Source organism: Talpa europaea (assembly GCF_964194135.1).
Source record: "Talpa europaea genome assembly, chromosome: 3".
Classification (NCBI taxonomy): Eukaryota; Metazoa; Chordata; class Mammalia; order Eulipotyphla; family Talpidae; genus Talpa; species Talpa europaea.
In genome coordinates this window covers 145,627,931-145,647,358 of record NC_140069.1, presented here as the reverse complement: position 1 = coordinate 145,647,358, position 19,428 = coordinate 145,627,931, and the positions used below count along the sequence as shown (strand labels likewise).

Sequence of the window (19,428 nt, the reverse complement as noted above, 5' to 3'; positions counted from 1 at the left end):
CGGCCAGCCGGCGAGGGCCCCACGTGGCGTGGCAGACCTCTCCTGTCAGGACCGCTGCTCCCCTCAGCTGTGTGTTTCGTCGGTCTGCCTGTTCTGTTCCCCACTCAGATGAATCCTCTCACCCTCCAGCGTTTCTGTCCTGTACCCCAGTTTTTGTATAAATAAATAAATAAATAAATCTTAAAGAAAAGATATACTCAATAATTGTGGTCTTAAGTCATTTGGTGGAAAAATCAACTCTTTCACTGATGGTCAGTGAAGTAATAATTAAATTGGTATAAAGTTTATCACCACGTCCCTAAGCAATCAGGATAATTTCACACTGTGCTTGAGTCATGCTGCATGGGGTATTTAAGTCTTTTATAAGTGTGGTTTTTTTGAAAGTTTTTTTTTTCTATTATATCACTTTAATAAGGTTTTATTTATAAAGACATCTCAATTATGGGAGCAACTGATTTGCTCACAAGATAGATTCAAAGGAAGTTTGACCACAAGGGTATGTTCATGTACACACACATACACACACACACACACACACCTTGTTAGACTTGTTATAAGGTACATTGTAAAGCACATCAATTTCTAGCCTGACTGAAAATGGACTCCAAGATCTGGATATTAAAGTTATATCTCTCACTCAAATGCCACCATTTCCTTTACTATGCGTGAATAGTGTCATCTGTACTGTTCAATATCTAAATTCATTTCATGGCCAGCCTCCCTGGTGGCACAATGGGTTAGGTCTCAGCACTATGAAGCCATCCACAGCCACTGGGCCATGAGTTCGATACCCAGCCAGGGAGCTACCCACATGGCACAGCAGACCTCACCTGTCTCCCTGCTGCTCCCCTCAGCATTGTGTTTCAGTAAATCCCCCTGTTCTGTTCCCCACTCTGTCTCTGGTGAATCCTCTTACTTCCCGCATCTTTGGCTTACACCCAATTCTTGTATGCATGAAGAAGTAAAAATAAATCTTTAAAAAATAATAAATTCATTTCATGGTCATTTTCTCTTTTGTTGTTTGTTTACAATTTATTAGCAGGGTTAAAGAATGACTTTTATGAAAACACATAACTCCTTCAGCTCTCAGGACTGACAAACAATCAAACAACAAAGCCAGCAAGTGATTAAAATTGTTTTAAAGGGCCTCCCCTGGTGGTGCAGCAGTTGAGCGCTGGACTGCGAAGCTGCCCGAAGCCTCTGCAGTGCCGCTTCGATCCCTGGCCACTGGTGAGGGTCCCACATGGCGCGCAGACTTCTCCTGCCATGCCCACTGCTCCCCTCAGCAGTGTATTTCGTCAGTCTGCCTGTTCTGTTCCCCGCTATAGCTCTGGTGAATTCTCTCACCTTCCCGCGCTTCTGACTGTATCCAGTGCTTGCACAAATAAATAAATCTTTTAAAAAAAATGTTTTAAAATGACTGTACCTAAAAATCTGTGGAGGCTACAAACAGCTCTGCATTCTTCAGACCAGCCAGATGATTTCAAAATTGAGTAAACAAAACACACTAAATTGTTCACAGAGTAAAGAAAGTTGGAAAATATCATTCCGCACTTTTTCCTCATGGAATTCCCAGAAAAAAAATGCTAAAATGACAATGTGACATTTACAATAAATGTATAAAGTTGTGCTGTTTAGAACCTGAGAATGTTTTTCCTCTTAGGTTGCTTTTGATGTCACACATTGGACTTTTGCTTCACGATGTGCAAGGAATTTTGTTTTTACTAAATAAAATATAATTGAAGGAAAATTATACATAAAATTTGCAAAAACAATAAGTGAACTCACTATTAATGTAGATCACCTTTCCGTAATCTTTAAAGAATTATATATTTTGTTCTAACACAGCATTTTCTTTCTTAATTTTTATAATTTCCTTTTACATTTCAATTTTAATATAAAGTCATTTAAACAGGAATCACATGCCACCTTCCAAAGTCTCCTCGCTTCTGCCCGTTGACAAATGACTAAGTTTGTTGCACAAAAAATACTATTTTCTTAGTAAAAACTCTTCCACGAATGTTTTTATGAAAGCAGTCTTTATTAAATTATAAATCTATAGGCATCTTTCTAAGATTTAGCATACTATTTAAGTGACCTTAATCCACACTTTAACAGAACAGTGTAATAATAAGCAAGAGGTCCACAGTCTTCCTTTCAACACGAATAATTCTTTATGTGTGGCAGAAGATAAAAAGCAAAATAAGTAACCAAGAACATTCAAAAAAAAAAAAAAAGACATTCCACTATGCTCACAAAGATTGATGAAATCTTCCTATTGTCAGATGGCAGGGAAGTCGATGCTTCTGTTTATGTATTACTGTATTTTCAGGAGGCTGTTAGAATGTTTACAATACAGGCTTAGAGCAAGTTCATGGCTGTAAAATACTCTTCCATCATTGACTAGTTAGTTTTAAGAAAGACCAAAGTTTCCTGGCAATCCAAAATGTAAATTCCATGCTGAAGATGGCAGAAGTATGGCAGTTCTGCCCCCACCAGCCTTAGGAGGCTGCTGCCTGCAGGTGTCCCAAGGGCCATGAGGACTCACCTGTCACAGGTGCACGGCTGGCTGGCTGCACAGGTCACAGGGGCCTGCACCTAACGCTGCCTCCCTTTGAGGTTTGGCAGTTTGTTTTTCTCATCACACTTACAGACATCACAAGAAATAGCCACGTATGTTTGTCCTGACTCACAACCCCAGTGCTGACACGCTCCCTGGGATGGGGGTGACCTCCCTCCACAAGAACAGGGACCCTGAACCACACTAAGCAGTCACAGGCACAAAATGCTAGGGTGGGAGAGTTCCAATGTGGGGTGGGGGGCTCGACTGCTCACAGGCACCAGATGAGGGGTACCTGCACCCAGCAAGGAACCCGGAGGCTGGGGTCCCATGGGATCTCTCAACTGCCTATAGCAGGTGCATCAGCTCACCAAGAGAGAAAGGAGCTCACCTGCTCCCAGGCTTGGGAATCAGGCACGTGGGCACCGGGGACCCTCCTCAGGGGGCACCAAACCAACCCACACACCAGCTTGGAATTTCTCTGCAATGAAGCCCCTTGGAGATCACAGCCTGTGCTTCCTCAAATACACCCTGAGAAGCCCAATGACGTGCAGGCACATCCCACCCACAGGGTGACATCCAGAGAACATCACCCTTCTGCCCCCACCTCCCCACCACTCTCGTTCCTGACATCCAAAAGCGCTGAGCACAGAGCAGGAGATAAACTAGGTCAACAGCAAGGCTCTGGATTCCCTTGGGGGTGATGCTAGAGCCAAGACTCAACATGGCTGTCTTTTTTTAAAACTAAAAAATCGCCCCATCGCATAATTGCCATGTAATTTACGAGAGAATAACAAGACTATTGGCGGCCGCCTATCACCCCTGATGGTAATTTCTGGTTGTAAGCAATGTGAAAACCAAACTCAATTACTGTTAAGGTCACAGAGTGCACTCACTGACCCTGTTCACCTAATTAAATCTCCCCCCCACCTTTAATCACATAAAAGAATGTTTTTCATTTTACAAAGTAGAAACCAGATATATAATTTTATGTTAGTGACTATGTTTTATCAACAGGGTATCCCACTATACAATTTGAAGGCATTTCCAAACTTAGTATTTTTATTTTCATATTAGAATAAAAAAGGAGGGAATACGCACACTTTATAAAACATGAGGACAAATGTATTTTGGTAATTAATAGATTGATTTCTAGCAGAATTTTACTAGATTTGAGAGGGCAAGCTTTGTTTCTTCCTTTGCATTTGTGATATTCTGTAATAACAGCTCAGTTTAATTAGAAGTATTATTTCTCATATTATCAAATATACAGCCACTTTGTTATTATTGTATTATTTAATGTATCTCTAGGAAAGGGTATGTTCTAGAACAAGTTGTCACTGCGTAGGATTCCATTCCCCTAATCATTATAATATTACTAATGAGTAATACTAATTGAGCATTTGTTATTGGTAAGGCAAGTTGTTAAGTATTATAAATGCCTATTATTAAAGTGTGAGAAACAGGGCCTCCCCGGTGGCGCAGCGGTAGAGCGCTGGGTTGCGAAGCTGCCCGCGGCCTCTGCGGTGCCGGTTCAATCCCCGGCTGCTCCCCGGCCACCGGAGGAGGGTCCCACATGGCGCGCAGACCTCTCCTGCCGCCCGCTGCTCCCCTCAGCAGTGTACTTCGGTCCTTCTGCCTGTTCTGCTCCCCACTCTGGCTCTGGTGAATTCTCTCACCCTCCCGCGCTTCTGACTGTACCCAGTGCATGTATAAACAAAACAAACAAGCAAACAAATAAAGAAAGAAAAAACATGCCTCTATTAAAAAAAAAAAAAAAAAAAAAAAAAAAAACATTATATAAAGTGTGAGAAACACCTCTGAGACTCTATTCCAAAGATCCAATCAGAGATAAAAGATCAAACTTTTGAAGAGACTGATTTTTCGAATCATAGATTTTTATTATAAATTTTAATCATAAATTTAAATTATATTTTTAAATCACAAGTTTTAGAGGTAATCTAGTTTAATTTTCTAATATCATAAGTGCAAAATTAAAATTTAGAGAAATTATATAAATTGTTGAGGACTACCCCCATAGTTACTGTAAAAAATCCAGTATCTACTTTTTTAGTGTTTTCTCCCAAAACCATCCCATAAACTATACTATCCTACCTTCTATTTGGTGTGATGTAATGACTATACATTTTTTTTTTCAATTTTTCCCTTAGAGCATGCTTCTCAATTTCAAAATAACCAAGAGATGCGTTATGGAATCTTTCATTATACATACCAAGTTTAAAACTTTGTGTAGGGTAAGTGAAAAAGCATCAGACTTTTCTGCCCTCCCACCATTAGGATTCATGATGGCTCCACCATTAGGATTGATGATGGATCTCTGCAGTCCCGAATGCATGCCTGATGGTGGGCACCTGGTGTAGGGTGTGGGCATACATACATGGGATTCACCTGGGCTGGGACTGGGCTTATAAGGGCAGCCTCACAGGGACACCAGAAGAAGAGCAGAAGCAGAGAGAACAAGAGCAAAAGAAAAGCAGAACGGACAGAAGAGCAGAGAGCAGGGAAGCAGAGACCACAAGAGGACGCCAGAGAGCCCAGAGAGAGTGAAGACTTGCTGGGGGCTGGGAGGCCTGCCAGCCTCCCACCCTCCCCGCCTCCCTGCCTGCTGTGTACCCAGTAAAATCCCAATAAAAGCCTGAAAAGCCAGGGAGGGCACCTAGGACTCCCTCTTATGCCCTGTCTGATCGAATCATAGAGATCCTGTCCTGTGGCCATCCTGCCATTACACCTTGCTACTCAACGTGTGGTCCAGGGACCAACCTCAGTATGAGCATCACTTGAGAACTTAGTAGAAATGCCCTTTTTAGGTCCCAATCCAGACTTGCAGCATCTGAATCAGCCAGCAGGTTCACGTGCCTATGAACAGGTGATAAGTACTATTCCGTGACATTCCCACTTCTGATACACCAAGCTTCTCAATACCAGCTCCAATGTTGACTGACTCAACACCCAACAAACACCCATGCTTGGCCCCATGTAGACCAACATCTATCTCAGTAAACTGATCATCTGCTAAAAAACCTACTTTTGCACAGGTTATAATCTGAAATATGATTACAATAGGAGATGCAGACATTTATAAGTTTTGTTATAGATACATAATCATCTGGCTCTTGCAGACTATGATTTATCTTACATCAAATTCCATGAAGGTAATGCCTTTGATCTATGGTCAATGTTACAGCGTTAAGCTGCAAAGATATTGAAAGTGTAAAAAATTATATAGCAAGTTCTATATTGATCTCTGTGTGAAGTGGTGTATTACTCAAATCCCAAAATAACCTTATGATAACACTATGTCCCTTAAAACACAAACAACTGGCATGGAACGCATTGTAATAAGAATATCAGATACATTTTTCTAGCAAAGCCTGGGCTCACTAGCATTATATAAATGCATGCATCTTTCTTTAAACGCAGCTGCTATCCATCTCAAGGTATGGAGTAATCCAACTAATTGATTCTATTAAAATATGAATCTTATAAGCATAGAGCATAATAGTAAAGCCAAAGGTAAATACTGAAGAATATTAAGCATATCAGTGCCATTAAAAAATAACTACAGGGAGCCTCCCCTGGTGGCGCAGCGGTTGAGCACTGGGCTTCAAAGCTGCCCACAGCCTCTACAGCGCCAGATGGATCCCCTGCCACCAGCGAGGGTCCCATATGGCACACAGACCTCTCCTGCTGCGCCCACTGCTCCTCAGCAGTGTACTTCGGTCCTTCTGCCTGCTCTGTTCCCCGCTCTGTCTCTGGTGAATTCTCTCACCCTCCCGCACTTCTGACTATACCCAGTACTTGTATAAATAAATAAATTAAAAAATATATATAACTACAGGGGGTGCCTCCCTGGTGGTACAAGGGGTTAAGACGCAACCTATGAAACTGTCCACGGCCTCTGCAGCATGAGTTCAATCCCCCGGCTGGCCAGGGAGCAACCCACATGGCACAGCAGACCTCTCCTGTCTCCCCGCTGCTCCCCTCAACAGTGTATTTCTTCAGTCTGCATGTTCTGCTCCCCACCCTGTCTCTGGTAAATCCTCTCACCCCCCCCCCACCTCTGGCCTGTACCTCAGCTCTTATATGCATAAATTAAGTAAATCTTTAAAAAAATAACTACAAGTATCTTGTAACTATCAAGTTGCAATGTAGATATATTATGGGCAAGTATGCTATAATTATATTCAATATTATTTACTTCCTTCCAAAGTAGTAACTTTTAAGAGTACCTTTGAAATATAGGTTAAGAGATTGCCTTTGTAAATGTCTGCTCTTTAAATAACACATGTATATGTGGTAAATGTTATTTCTCTCCTTAGCAAAATTCTCTGAATAAAATATCAACGAATTATTGTAAAAATTAGTAGTGACATTTGTAAATGCATATGGAATTATCTCTAATGGTGACAATATCATCCAAGAACAAAATATGTATATATATTTTAATATTCCAGGGTCTGGTGAGAAAGAGCAACAAATTATTTGACACAGAATTTCTGGATAAGTTCTCATTGCTAATTTCAATTGTGTGACGAAATCAAGACTGGTGGTTTTTCTCTCCCCCGGGTGTAACCAAGTTTTTTTGTTTTTGTTTTTGTTTTTTTTTTTTTTTTCATTTCACCTCATCTCTCTTCCAGTTTGGTGGGAAGAACAGGAAGGCACAAAAAACAATAAAACTAGAGTGAAGTAAACTGCAAGAGGTCCTCATAAGTGATTGTGAATTTCCCAGAGGTAGGACCAGAGTGTTGACCTTCTCCATTCATTGCTCTGTCATTCCCTTTATCTAAATGACAGTTTAAGTACTTCTCCCTGCTAAAAATAATATTCAAAATTGAAGCGGGGGTGGGGGATTTGGAAACTGTGAAATAAGTGTGTAATACGTTGACTTTCCAACCCCAGACAGAAAATGATGAATAGAATCACCTGGGCTGACGCGGTCAGGCTGACCCATTCAAGGTCTGCTGAGCCCCAGGAAAGAGAATGACAAAATTCAATAAGGACGAGTGATAGGGCCTTAGAACATGTCTCAGAGTCTAACTGTCCAGAGACCAACTTTCTCCATCACTTCTACAATCCTTTCATTTGCAATTCCTACCTTCATGGAGCAAAATCTAGTGGTTAATTTTGCCGGGAACTGTGCAAGAAAATGGTGTAGCTTTTATTAAAGCAAAGTGCTTATTTTAACATTTTAATTGTGTGTGTCTTCTGCCTTCCTCCAAATTATAAAACATTTCAGGACAGAGACTCTGTCCCCAAAGTTTTTATAATCTTCAGAGCACATCACAGTAAGCTGTTTTTAGTAGACATACAAATGTTTTCATTAAAAAAGAAAAAAGAAAAGTGTATAAACATTTTAGTTGAAACAACCAAAATTCTGGGCACTGATTTTCAGAGACCTAAAATAATTTTCACTGTTTGATTTACCAGCTTGCCAGATATTTGGATAGTCAAATTCAACAATTAAAAAAAAAGTCAATTTCTTTTTATAAACTTTCCATCACATTTCAGAAAACAAGCTTTCTACAAGCTACACATATGGCTGAGACCAGAGTAAAATGTTTATGCTTTGGGTATTGCCTCATGCCCACAAACTCACAGATTTGCAAATGTGTTGTTCTGAAACATTTGTGAGTAAGGTAACGGAACACCTATTACACTGTAAAGCAGACTACATTAAATAGATTATACTTTTAATAAATCCTGACTATACTTTTCATATTTTATACTTTGTATGCATATGCTTTAAAATATACTCTTATCAGAAAAAGGAGTTGTTAATAACATCTGTGTGTGTGGAATATAACACTACCATATAGTCATACATGATACAACAAATTATAAATTCAATCACCATAGATTCATATGAGTTACTTTGTTCAATTAAGTTTTTTAATATATTTGAACGACACTGTTATCTTACTTTTTGACAATCGTGGTAGTATATGGAAATGAGAAAATACACTGGTCTTATTTTTGCTGGTTGTTTGGAATATAAGTCTTAGCTCCCAACTAAATTATGAAAAATGGTCCTAGGTACTAACGGTGATTTTTACAATAGTAACAGACGTAGTCTAGTTTTATACTCATAGACTGTACACTAAATATTTAATGCATTAAAAAAACAGAAACTTTTAAAAAGTCAATCGATGAGCATGGAGCAGCCACTGCATATTCTCTATTTAATACTTCCAGCAAGTCTTACATGTAGTTACTTTTATTCCATCATTTTAAATCTTAAAAATCTGGGACTCAAAACTATATGTAGTTTCTCTAAGATGACTAAAGGACAAAATCAGCGAGAAAACCCACTCTTTTTTTGATACAAAAGCCTGTGCTAATAACCAGTACAAGACATTTCCCAGAATATGTAGATTCTTTAAAAAAAAAGAATATGTAGATTCTTTAAAAAAATTACTCTTTTTACCAAATCAATGTCAACACATTTCAGCAGACAATCAGTATAAAACCAAATTTCAGCAGTGAGTATAGAACATTAGGTTACAACGTGCTTTATTGAAGCTTCTAGGATGAGATCACCATTCATTGTGAAGGACAATTTATTTCACACCTCTATGGAGAGTAACTGTGACAATAAAGACATTTTGTCACAGATAATAGAGTTGGGAACCCTGCCACACACACAAGACACTAGTGCCTGAAACTTTATGGAAGATGAATAAAAACACACAAACATATAACACTTCCAACTCGTATTCTGATTTTTGTTTCCCTGGGTGAGGACTGCCTAACCAAATCTGCCACTGTAGGTTGATGCAAAGTAGACTGCAATTATTTGTAGTTCATGCCATTAACTAGAGACCTACAAGAAAAAAAAAAAATAGCAAAACAGAAATATAAAATGTTCCCAAAGTTTTAAAGATTTAATATTCTTTAGACTATTTTAAAATACGTATTCCTGCCCTACACCCAGATCCATGCTGAGCTTCCTATACAGAGCAATTTACATGCTTTTTATTCTAGAGAGCATATTTGGCAGATAGTCGAATTCATCCATCCAGTATAAGACTACCTTAATACATATTTTTAACAAAATTGATAGGACATATAGTAAGGAGTTTAAAAGATAATAAATGCTTATTGTCCACCTTTTAACCAGTCAAGATTTATATTCTCACTATTTATCAAGCAGCAAGTGATATGAAGCAGTGTCATTCACTCTTTTAAAACTATCTTTTTGGTACATGTTTTACAAAGAACTTATTCCAAAGCCACTGAACACCTCCTTATCAAAGTGAGGTCCAAACGTGGGCAAAGTCAGACCTCCACAGCTGTCATCCTCTGCTGGAACATTCCTGCTCTCCCCTCTTCTTGCCTGGTTTCCCACTTACTCTTCAGATTCTAACTAAAATGCCATGGTGGGGAGGGTTTCTTTAATGGCCCACTGATGGACTCACAAAGCTATACTGGCTGAAATACTAAAATAATTTTATTTTATCATGCCGAATAAATAAAAGGGAGACTAAAGGTAACTTACTAATGTCAAATAATATAAAAGAGAAAAAGGGCCGTAACAATAATTTTGAAAGAAGAGTTATGTCATAAGATATGTGACATCTAGACGTGTATTATGTAATGCAACTGTTTCTACCAAAATTTTGGAAAGTGAATGTGTGATAAGAAAGCTTACAGGACCTCCCTCGTGACATAAAGGGTGAAGTCTCAGCACTATGAAGCTATCTGCAGCCACTGCAGGACGAGTTCAATCCCTCATCAGGGAGCTGACCCACATGGCACAGCAGACCTCTCCTGTCTCCCCGCTGCTCCCCTCAACAGTGTATTTCCGTAGATCTGCATGTTCTGCTCCCCACTCTGTCTCTGGTGAATCCTCTCACCCCCTGCACCTCTGGCCTACACCCCAGCTCTAATATGCATAAATAAATAAAAATTAACCTTTAAAAGAAAAGTAAGCCCATAAAGGATATATGGGGTAGGGAATGAATAAATTTAGTTCCAGGCCCAGATCACTAAATTTTCCGAAATACACTCATCTTCAATGCATGGCTCTGAGCAGCCCCTCTCGGCGAGTGCCTTAGGCAGTTGGTCACTGACAGCCCCAGGCCCAGGCCCTGCAATCACCAGCTCAGTCTGTCTATGGCTGAGTCACTTGTGCATTTGCCATTTGCATGTCCAACATGTCGAAACAAACACAGTATGAGAGGTGCTAAATACTATAATTATGAACATATAAATGAACAAACAGATTTGAAAGCCTTTTACAAAAAGGCCTTTTGATGCCAATTTGATCAAAGCAATAATGACATTTATATTTACAAGATTCTGATATTTCATTGGAACATACATGTACATGGTCCTCTCATTTTACCACCTATAATCTAAAAATGTGCAGTAACAACACATTTTCAATTCCAAAATTTATATTTGGCATGATTATACAATCTGTGTAAAGCTAAACTACCTCAGAGCATTGGATATAATAATTATATAACATTCAACCAGGCTGCCATCTAGGAAGACTCAAATTGTCCTCTTATTTTCCTAATATGCTATGGGCAAAGAATAGATAATAAATTGAATGACAAGAATATGGTGCCATTTACATTGAGCACATAGGTATAAACTACCATTTAAATATATCCTGCTACTTTAGAATGAAGTCCTCTGAAATAGTTACCTGTTTCATTTTTGCTTTTTTATTCATAGAGACAGACATGTTAGATATAAGTATGTGTAAAAATGAGGATAAGTATTTACAGACAACCTTTGTTGTAACTAATATGATAAAGATATTACTTCTGATGACAAGGCTTTAGCTATCAAAAAAGGAAAAATTCAAAATTTTTGGAAATCTGTAATTGTTGCTACAACTTAGCTGGAAACACCATCTATGTGCAAAACTAAACCATGTAAATGCAATTCAATTGTATTTGTTTGACACTGCTTATGCAGAATGGTTATAAGTAATCTGGAGAAAATATATACATAGATATCATAGTTTTATCTCCTAATATATGGTATTAATTTTTGAGATCTAAGCAGTTATCTGAAAAATGGTAACTAAATATTAAAATTACATTTAATCAGACTTTTTGTTATTCATCTTTTAAAAGTTGATGATAGTGGAATAAATACGTAAATATTAAAATTTATTACCATAAAACTCAACTAGAACTAATGGGAATTTATGAAGATGTAAATTTTGTGTCAGTATAAAGGAGAACTTGACAAAAGTAAGAAGTGTATAAAAATGAAACTGAGATTTAAATAATGGAGCATCATTAAGCTTTGAGTATTCCAGCTGAGAGGTAATTGACAACTTTTATATAAAAAAATATATGTAACTAATAAATACTGTGTCTAGTAATATAAAAGATGTGTATGGAAGTCTAGTTCCTTGAATATAACCCCTATTCTCTGTTGACGAAGAACAAAACGTGGGTTCTACCTATACAAACTGGGGCTAAAAGAAAAGAGAATACCTGTGTTACCAGCATGCAGAGCCTGGAGAGTCATTGTAAACGCTAAAAAATGTTAAACAAGTTTTGCTGGATTGGTCGATTTTGAAAAGACAAGGATCTCAGTGGCTATGAGATATTTTGAGTTACAGCGAGAATAAAATTCCCAACATAAGGAGAAAGACAATTCACTGAATGTATAAACAAGCAAAATATAAGTCCCTCTGTTTTGTACTTATCGGAGGTTATTTTTGTCATATTAAAAATCAAACTTACAATTACTGACATTTCACACCACCTTTGACAATATCAACTAAAATGCTAGATTATATACTAAATATACATAATTATCAAGTTTCTCTGAAACTACCTCTATTATTTATAAGATTTTTTGACATCTTAAGCACTCTATTTAAAGTACCTTTGGGCACAATAATTATTTTGTTGACGTCTGTCTGCAATTTGCAGGAGAATACAGGTATTTCTCTGAGGCAAGTGTGTTAGAAAGGGAAGTCATACACAGATTTTTAAGGAATCTGACCAACCATATGGCTTAAGTGAAACAGAAAATCCCCCAAAGACAGCCCTTTGGGAAAGGGTAGGAGATGCCAGTTTCACATTATGGTTCCTTATTTCCCTTTAAATGATAGGCTAACGCTGACATTATGACAGACAAGTATCTGTGTTTTACTCTTTAAAAATGCACTTCTTTGACTTTATTCTATGTCAGCAAATTAGAGTAATTTCTAAGATTGCATTATATTTGCCTTTTTTGTCTTAACTATATTCCTTGTAAATTCAGATAGCAAAGACCTTGTGTATGATCTCAGTATTTTACCTGCAATGAACTAAAGACCACGCTACCCCCACATTGCTCCAAAGTTCTGAGGCTTAGACCATAAATGAATTTCTCCTACATGAGCATAAATCAAACAGGTATAGGTAGAGAATGTCACATCGTTTAAGAGGTTGGAAAGATGATGCTCTTATTGGAGAAACCGCAAAGATTTCAGTGTGGTTCGAATACAGGGTGCAAATGTTGAGCTGAGGAGACAGGCATCATAACAACAGGCAAGAACCAGAGGAATGGAGTACTCGGACAAAGTCTGTGTTTCAGAAACATACTTCTAGCGTAGATCTTGATGATAAACCAGAAAGATCAGAAGCCAGGATGCAGGTGTATTAATTAGGAGGCTGCTAATTTAACTCCAGGAGAGAAATGCTGAAGATCCTACCTAGACCCGTAGTGATGGAAATGGAGAACAGAGGACAGATAGAAGCCAGAAAGCCAGGAATTACTTAAGCAAATATTTTTGAGGCGAATATTTCCCACTGCCATTAAGTGAGAAGTTTGCCTCTCAGAAAGACTCAAGAAAAACACTCTGGTTAGCTGTTAACATGAAACTGAGGGCAAAGCAATGGTTACAGATATACAGGTTGACCTCAGTTGTGACAATCATGGCCACAGTTTGGATAAAGATTGCAAATTGCTTCCTGACAACCAGTTTTAAAAAGTTTTTATGTGTATTAAAAAAAAGTATTTTTGCAAGTATTTTACATAGTTTAAATAGATATTTTCACCATATGACTTTTAAAAGTATGCGAATAATACCCAAATGATTTACCTTGTCAAGTAACTACTTTCTGATGAAGAGGAAGAACATAAAAGACATTCTATTATTATTTAATATCAATAGTATTAAGCTAAGTTATATTCCTCTATTTACATCCTATACATAGTTGTTTACAAATATAATGTGAAGTCACTGGAATATGAAACAATTTGCAACAAGTATGCAAAAAGAAAACATGATAACAGGCTTTTTCCCTTATAACTCTATACAACCAGTTAATTAACTCTTAAAATATTGCCTAGATGAAGGTGAAACTCAATATTGGTCAGAGATCTGGAAATCCAATGCAAACACCAATTGAGGCAGGGGTGTCATAGTTAAGAGCGCTGGCTTTAAAGGCAGGACTTAAGCACACTGGTGTCCTGGGCAAGCTACTCCAGGAACTGCCCCAGGATACTCATCTGCAAACTAAAGTGCTGTCATAAGGACTAAATGGTCAGACTATTAGATCAGATCCCTGGCCTGAAGGGAACATTCAACAAACACTGGCTATTCAAATCCATAAGCAAAAAATAAACATAATAATGTCTGTTGATGCCTGGATCCTTAAATAACAAAACAAAACAAAACAAAACAACCCTCATCAATTGGTGTTAAAATGCAAGTTATTACCAATTTATGGAACTCAATCAGGAGCTGCTTAAAAAATAAGTGTCAAAAATATATTCTTTGATCAAGCATCCCAGTCTTTATAAGTATTTGAATGAGGTTGTCTATTTCTGCATTGTTAATAAGAGAAGCAATGTAAATACCCAATTATGACATGCTGAAATCCTGACACACCTGCTGTGTTTCTCAAGTGATATAATAAAGCAGTCATTCTTTAACGCATACAGCACACAGCCAAAAACAATAAACAATACTAGAATGTGCTGGAAAGTAGCCCGTGTGCTACCCAAATGCTTATGTTAAGGTATTCAAATAAAACTCAGATCTATTAAAAACAAGCATGATGACATTTTACTCTGGAGAATTTCATCACCAACACTAAAACCTCTTCCTAAATATTCTTTACGGCCTTCTAATATGAATCAAGTGATGTCCATTGCCACGATGTGTTCAAAGTAATAAGCTGTTGCTCATAGAGAGAGAAATGTCATTATAAGGGTCGGAAATAAATATCACTTATAGGACCACACAGATCTTAATTAATTAACTGAAGGGCTTGACAACCATAGCTAGAAATCTCCAATTCAACATCAGAAGAAAAAAAGAAACACCCAAGTCTTATTTCATTGCTGGTGCAAACATTTTCTCATGTTCATTTAGTCCAACACTAAATAAGCTTATTAATGGCAATTAATGACTTTAGATTTGGTAGGCACCACAAATACCACTCTCTTCTCAGCCTGAGTTGTAGATTAGAAAAGAAGCCAAGGATAGGGAGCATTATGACCCTTGACATGATAATCAGCAATGAGGGGGACCTGGGCATATATTATGGCAAGAATGGGGTGCATTAACCCTCATTTTAAAATTAGATATTGTTAGACAAAGGATGGACAGCAAAACCTCCTCATACAATCACGGAGGTTACTGAAGGCCGAGCATCACAGTATGTTCTTGTGCCTGCCAGCAGCACCTGTAACTTCTACAGGCAGCTGAAGGAAGAAGCAGGGGTTCAGCTATGCTACAGCCTCCTCCCAGAGTCAGCCAACAGGTAAGTCACTCTGCCTCCCCTGGGAAGGGAAGAGTCACCTTTAGGGAGGCAGGCTCAGAGTGTCACAAGTGGGGTTTCCTCTACATCTTTCCTCGGTCACACCTAGACCATCCAGGTGTCACAGACGCCAGGAGAGGGGACACCTTGGTGTGTTGGGAATAATTCTAAAGCTTCTCAATGGAAAAGTTAGGGACTATAAATATCACTTCATCATTATTCTTGCATTTTACCTACAGCAAGCAAATTCATTAAAGGCACACATAAACACACAATTTTATTCTCACATGCAAATATTAGATGATTATAGAAACAGACTTTGCTTGCAAGAACTTTTCTTAAAATAGGTATTTTTCTAGAAACTCTCACTACATTTGATTTCAGATACTGATATACATATAACATTTTTCATTTCCATAAGATAATTTTGATGTTTGAATTACTATGTACGCCTGTTGAACTCTGCAAGTTGCCATAAATGTAAACTAAAGCTACTCTGAAATCGAATAGATTTAAAATACATGTTTTTTTTTTCATTCCATCAACATCATTCACTATACAGATAGCATGTTTAAAACATGCTAGGTTTGAATTCAGAAAATCTGAGCTCAGAATCTATTCCTCTTCTGCACACAACTTAGAACAAATAAGTAACAACTACTTTATAAAAAAGCAAGGAAATCAGAGGATGATGAAAATCCTTTTTATGTGCAAGCAGAAAAAAAAAAATCCATCTGGCAAGAAGACTTATTAATTCCTTTTAAAGACTGTAAGTTTTTCCTTGGGAAGAATTTACTAATTAAGATAAGTGGTTTAAAATCTCAGAGAAGTGGTAGAGTTTGAAACGCACTGCCATTTGGAACAGAAATTAAAATGTCAGAAAAGTGATTTTTAAAATATATTGTGCCTCAAACAACACTGATGTTATCTGTCATCTAAGAATATGCTACATGTTTATAACAGTATGAAGGTTAATCAAACCTATATTGAATTCACGATTCCTTTTTTAATCCAATTTTACTATCTTCGGATGTTGAAGCAGGGTCTGATTTCCTGAATAGCGGTACCTAAATGAAATCAGTATTCTATACTTATCTCTAATGAGTAAGTAATAACATCCTTATTATTAGTTTGAAGTAAGTAAATAATGTACCACCTCTTACCCACCAATGCATTTTGCTAGCCTTAAGCACATTTTTATTTAAAATCATTTTATTAAGACAAACTCATTACTAAGTCTGTGCTCACGGTAAACTAATTATATTTGCTTTGATACTTATTTATATTTCTTACATTAATCTAATTCTCTGAAAGGTACCATTTGGGGGTCATATATAATTTGAGGAGAGAAAAAACAGACTAAAATACTATTATTTTTAATACTGTTGTATTAGCTCCTTTAAAGTCTTGCATGCGAAAAGACCTCTTTACATACCTGTAAGCAAGTTAAATTCTTTGAAAGACATCAGAAAATATATAAATATGCAATGCTGGGCATATGAAATACTATACATCCTATAATCAATCATGTTATGTGTCTACAGATGATGTAACATATTTAAGGATTTTACCATATATGTGTGTGCTTGCATGTGTGCATTTAAATATATACTTTATATCTAAAAACCTATTAGTGAGAAAGTATTTGGTCACTGAAATAACACTTTTCAAATGTGACAGCAGAATTATAGCTTCTATAAAAATAAAGTGACCTTTGCCAGAGAACACTAGATAGGGCGATATTTAGTATAAGAATAAATTCAAGTAATGAAATACTAACTGAAAACTCCTTGTCATAAGAAGTAGCTTTCAAATGTGATCTAAGAGTAAGATATTCAACTTCTTCACACTTATGTCTGCAGCTGCACAGGGAGGCGACAGGGTCCATCAGCTCAAGGGCAGCTCAGTCTCACGATCCGCTAAGAAATTAGATTCTATTTCTGCTTATTCCGAGAGATGAACTTCCTTAAAGTTCATTTTAGTTGCGGTAAGAAAGCGCTAGGTAAAGAAAACTCGTATTCACAGTGACACTTTTATATGCTTTCCACCAACACAGGAAAAGAACTAAGCCAGAAGCAAAGATATGTTTGCTATGACATGGGTTTGAAATGAAGAATACTACCAGTATCCTCTAAAAATGCCTATCAGATTACAAAATTATTCGGGGACAGAAAGTTTTAGCACAGTCATCATATTTAACAAATGTGCACCAAAGAGAAGTGTTACTTTCAGGTTTCTCTGCTACTTTTTGTCTTGTGATGACCTCTCCTGGTTGAGTTGCTCATTATCTTAGATTTGTGCAGTTACCACTTCTTCCTCCTTTGCATGTTTTTCGAATTAAGAAAATAATGGACATTCTCCTTTAGAACGCTATACAATATAAATACAATTTTTCATGAAGTGTAAAAATAGAAAATTTAAAATACTGAATATGCAAAGTTCATTCTATAGGATAAAGGCTGTGCCATTCTTATTATTTGATTTGTTTCCAGGAGAGGGGATAACTCTGGGTTTTGGCCACACAGTTTAAGTTCACATGAAAATAAAAATATCCTCTTGTGCCAATACATGTTTAAAAGAAAAAAGAAAAATGAATTAAATAGCAAGTCTTAATAATCACCTGTAACTATGAACTCTCTTAGCGTAACAGTCTCTGCTCTTCCCTATCCCTACATTCTAACCAACTTGTAAGAATTAAGAGCATATTTCCAAAATCACAACTCTGCCATTCACAGGATATTAACCCAAAGGCTTTCTGTGTCCCATTCCTAGCATGTGGTGACGGGGCCAGATGATCCATTATAATCAAGTGTACAAAAGATTACATACAGACTCCAGAAAACTCCTGGATACAAGGCCTTCCGTCAGTGAATCTACTTAACTTTTCTGAAAAAAAGTGGCAGTTCTATATAAACCATACAATGAACAGAAACTGAAATTTCATCAGGATAGTTTCCTAATACATATTGATGTAAATAATATCAATCATGATATTCTCCCAATTTCTTTAAATCTAGAAAACTGATGATAATACTATATCAAATAATAATTTTTTTTTTAAGTTTACTCATCTTTGAAGAAAAACTATATTTTTTTCCAAGTTCATCACAAACTTAGATTGCCATTAAGTGAGTCTGACAGGTCTCTAAGTGCCAGAAATGAGAAGCAAATGCTGCATTGGGGAAAATTTGTGAAAACAGTAATACAGGTTCCTCTCATCATTATGTAGTGGATTCTTAGGGGCTACTTATAAATTCCTTTTCCATTGCTTACTCCATTAATATTTACACACTGGAACAAGAACACTCCTATTCACCTATAGGTAAAGCTGCCTTCCTGCACCCCCAGACCTCACAGGGACAGGCCCCTAAGGGATGATGAATTCTGTAAAACACTGAACTTTTTTTCCTGACTGCAAACCAGTCCTTTTTAAATTCTAAAATCTCCACGATTCTTCTTTAACTCCCTTTCTCATTCTCAGAATCAAGGACCCGCTGAAGAAGAACACGGTCCTGAGACTCCCACCGACAACCGCCCCAGAATTTAACCCTTCCACGGCCGCGAGCCACACTGGTCCCCCTGGACGCGCAGGCTGCACCTCGAGGCAATGCGGAGGGTGGGCTGGAATCTTCCATTTCTTTCTACTCCTTCTAACCACGCAAAAACACGAGCAATCTTCATTTTTTTAAGGCAACTAACACAGATCAGCATACAGAACCGCACGCTTTTCTGGAGAACTCTACAGAAATCTGCTCTTTGCTGCACAAACGCTGCTCAGCCCCCGCGGTCCCGGCGGAGCGCATCGCCTCCAAGTGCCAAAGACTCAGGCAACTGGACTCAGCCTTCATTTTCCTGAGCAAGCACTAAATGGCCCTGAACTTGCTGGAGGGGGGCGAGGGGGGTTGGTCAAAGCGCCACCCCTGGGTGCCAAACTCCAGGTGCTCCAAACGCATCCTCTCCCACCCCCAGGTGCGCGCTCACCTGCGTCCAGCCCACCAATCAAAAAGGGAAACTTATGTTAGCCACAGTCGCCACTCTCCCTGCACTGACCCCCCCCCCAGCCAAAGGCCACCAACTCCCTCCACGCGACCCCCCGAGTGGCCGGCGAGCCCCCGCCGCGCC

General features: G+C 38.0%; 1 protein-coding gene across 1 annotated transcript in view; it reads right to left on the bottom strand.

Annotated features, from left to right (window-relative positions):
• CNTNAP2 (contactin associated protein 2) overlaps positions 1 to 19,428 on the bottom strand; it is a gene marked incomplete at both ends in the record, with an annotated part of 1,573,870 nt that overhangs the window by 1,554,103 nt on the left and 339 nt on the right. The window lies entirely within an intron of this gene.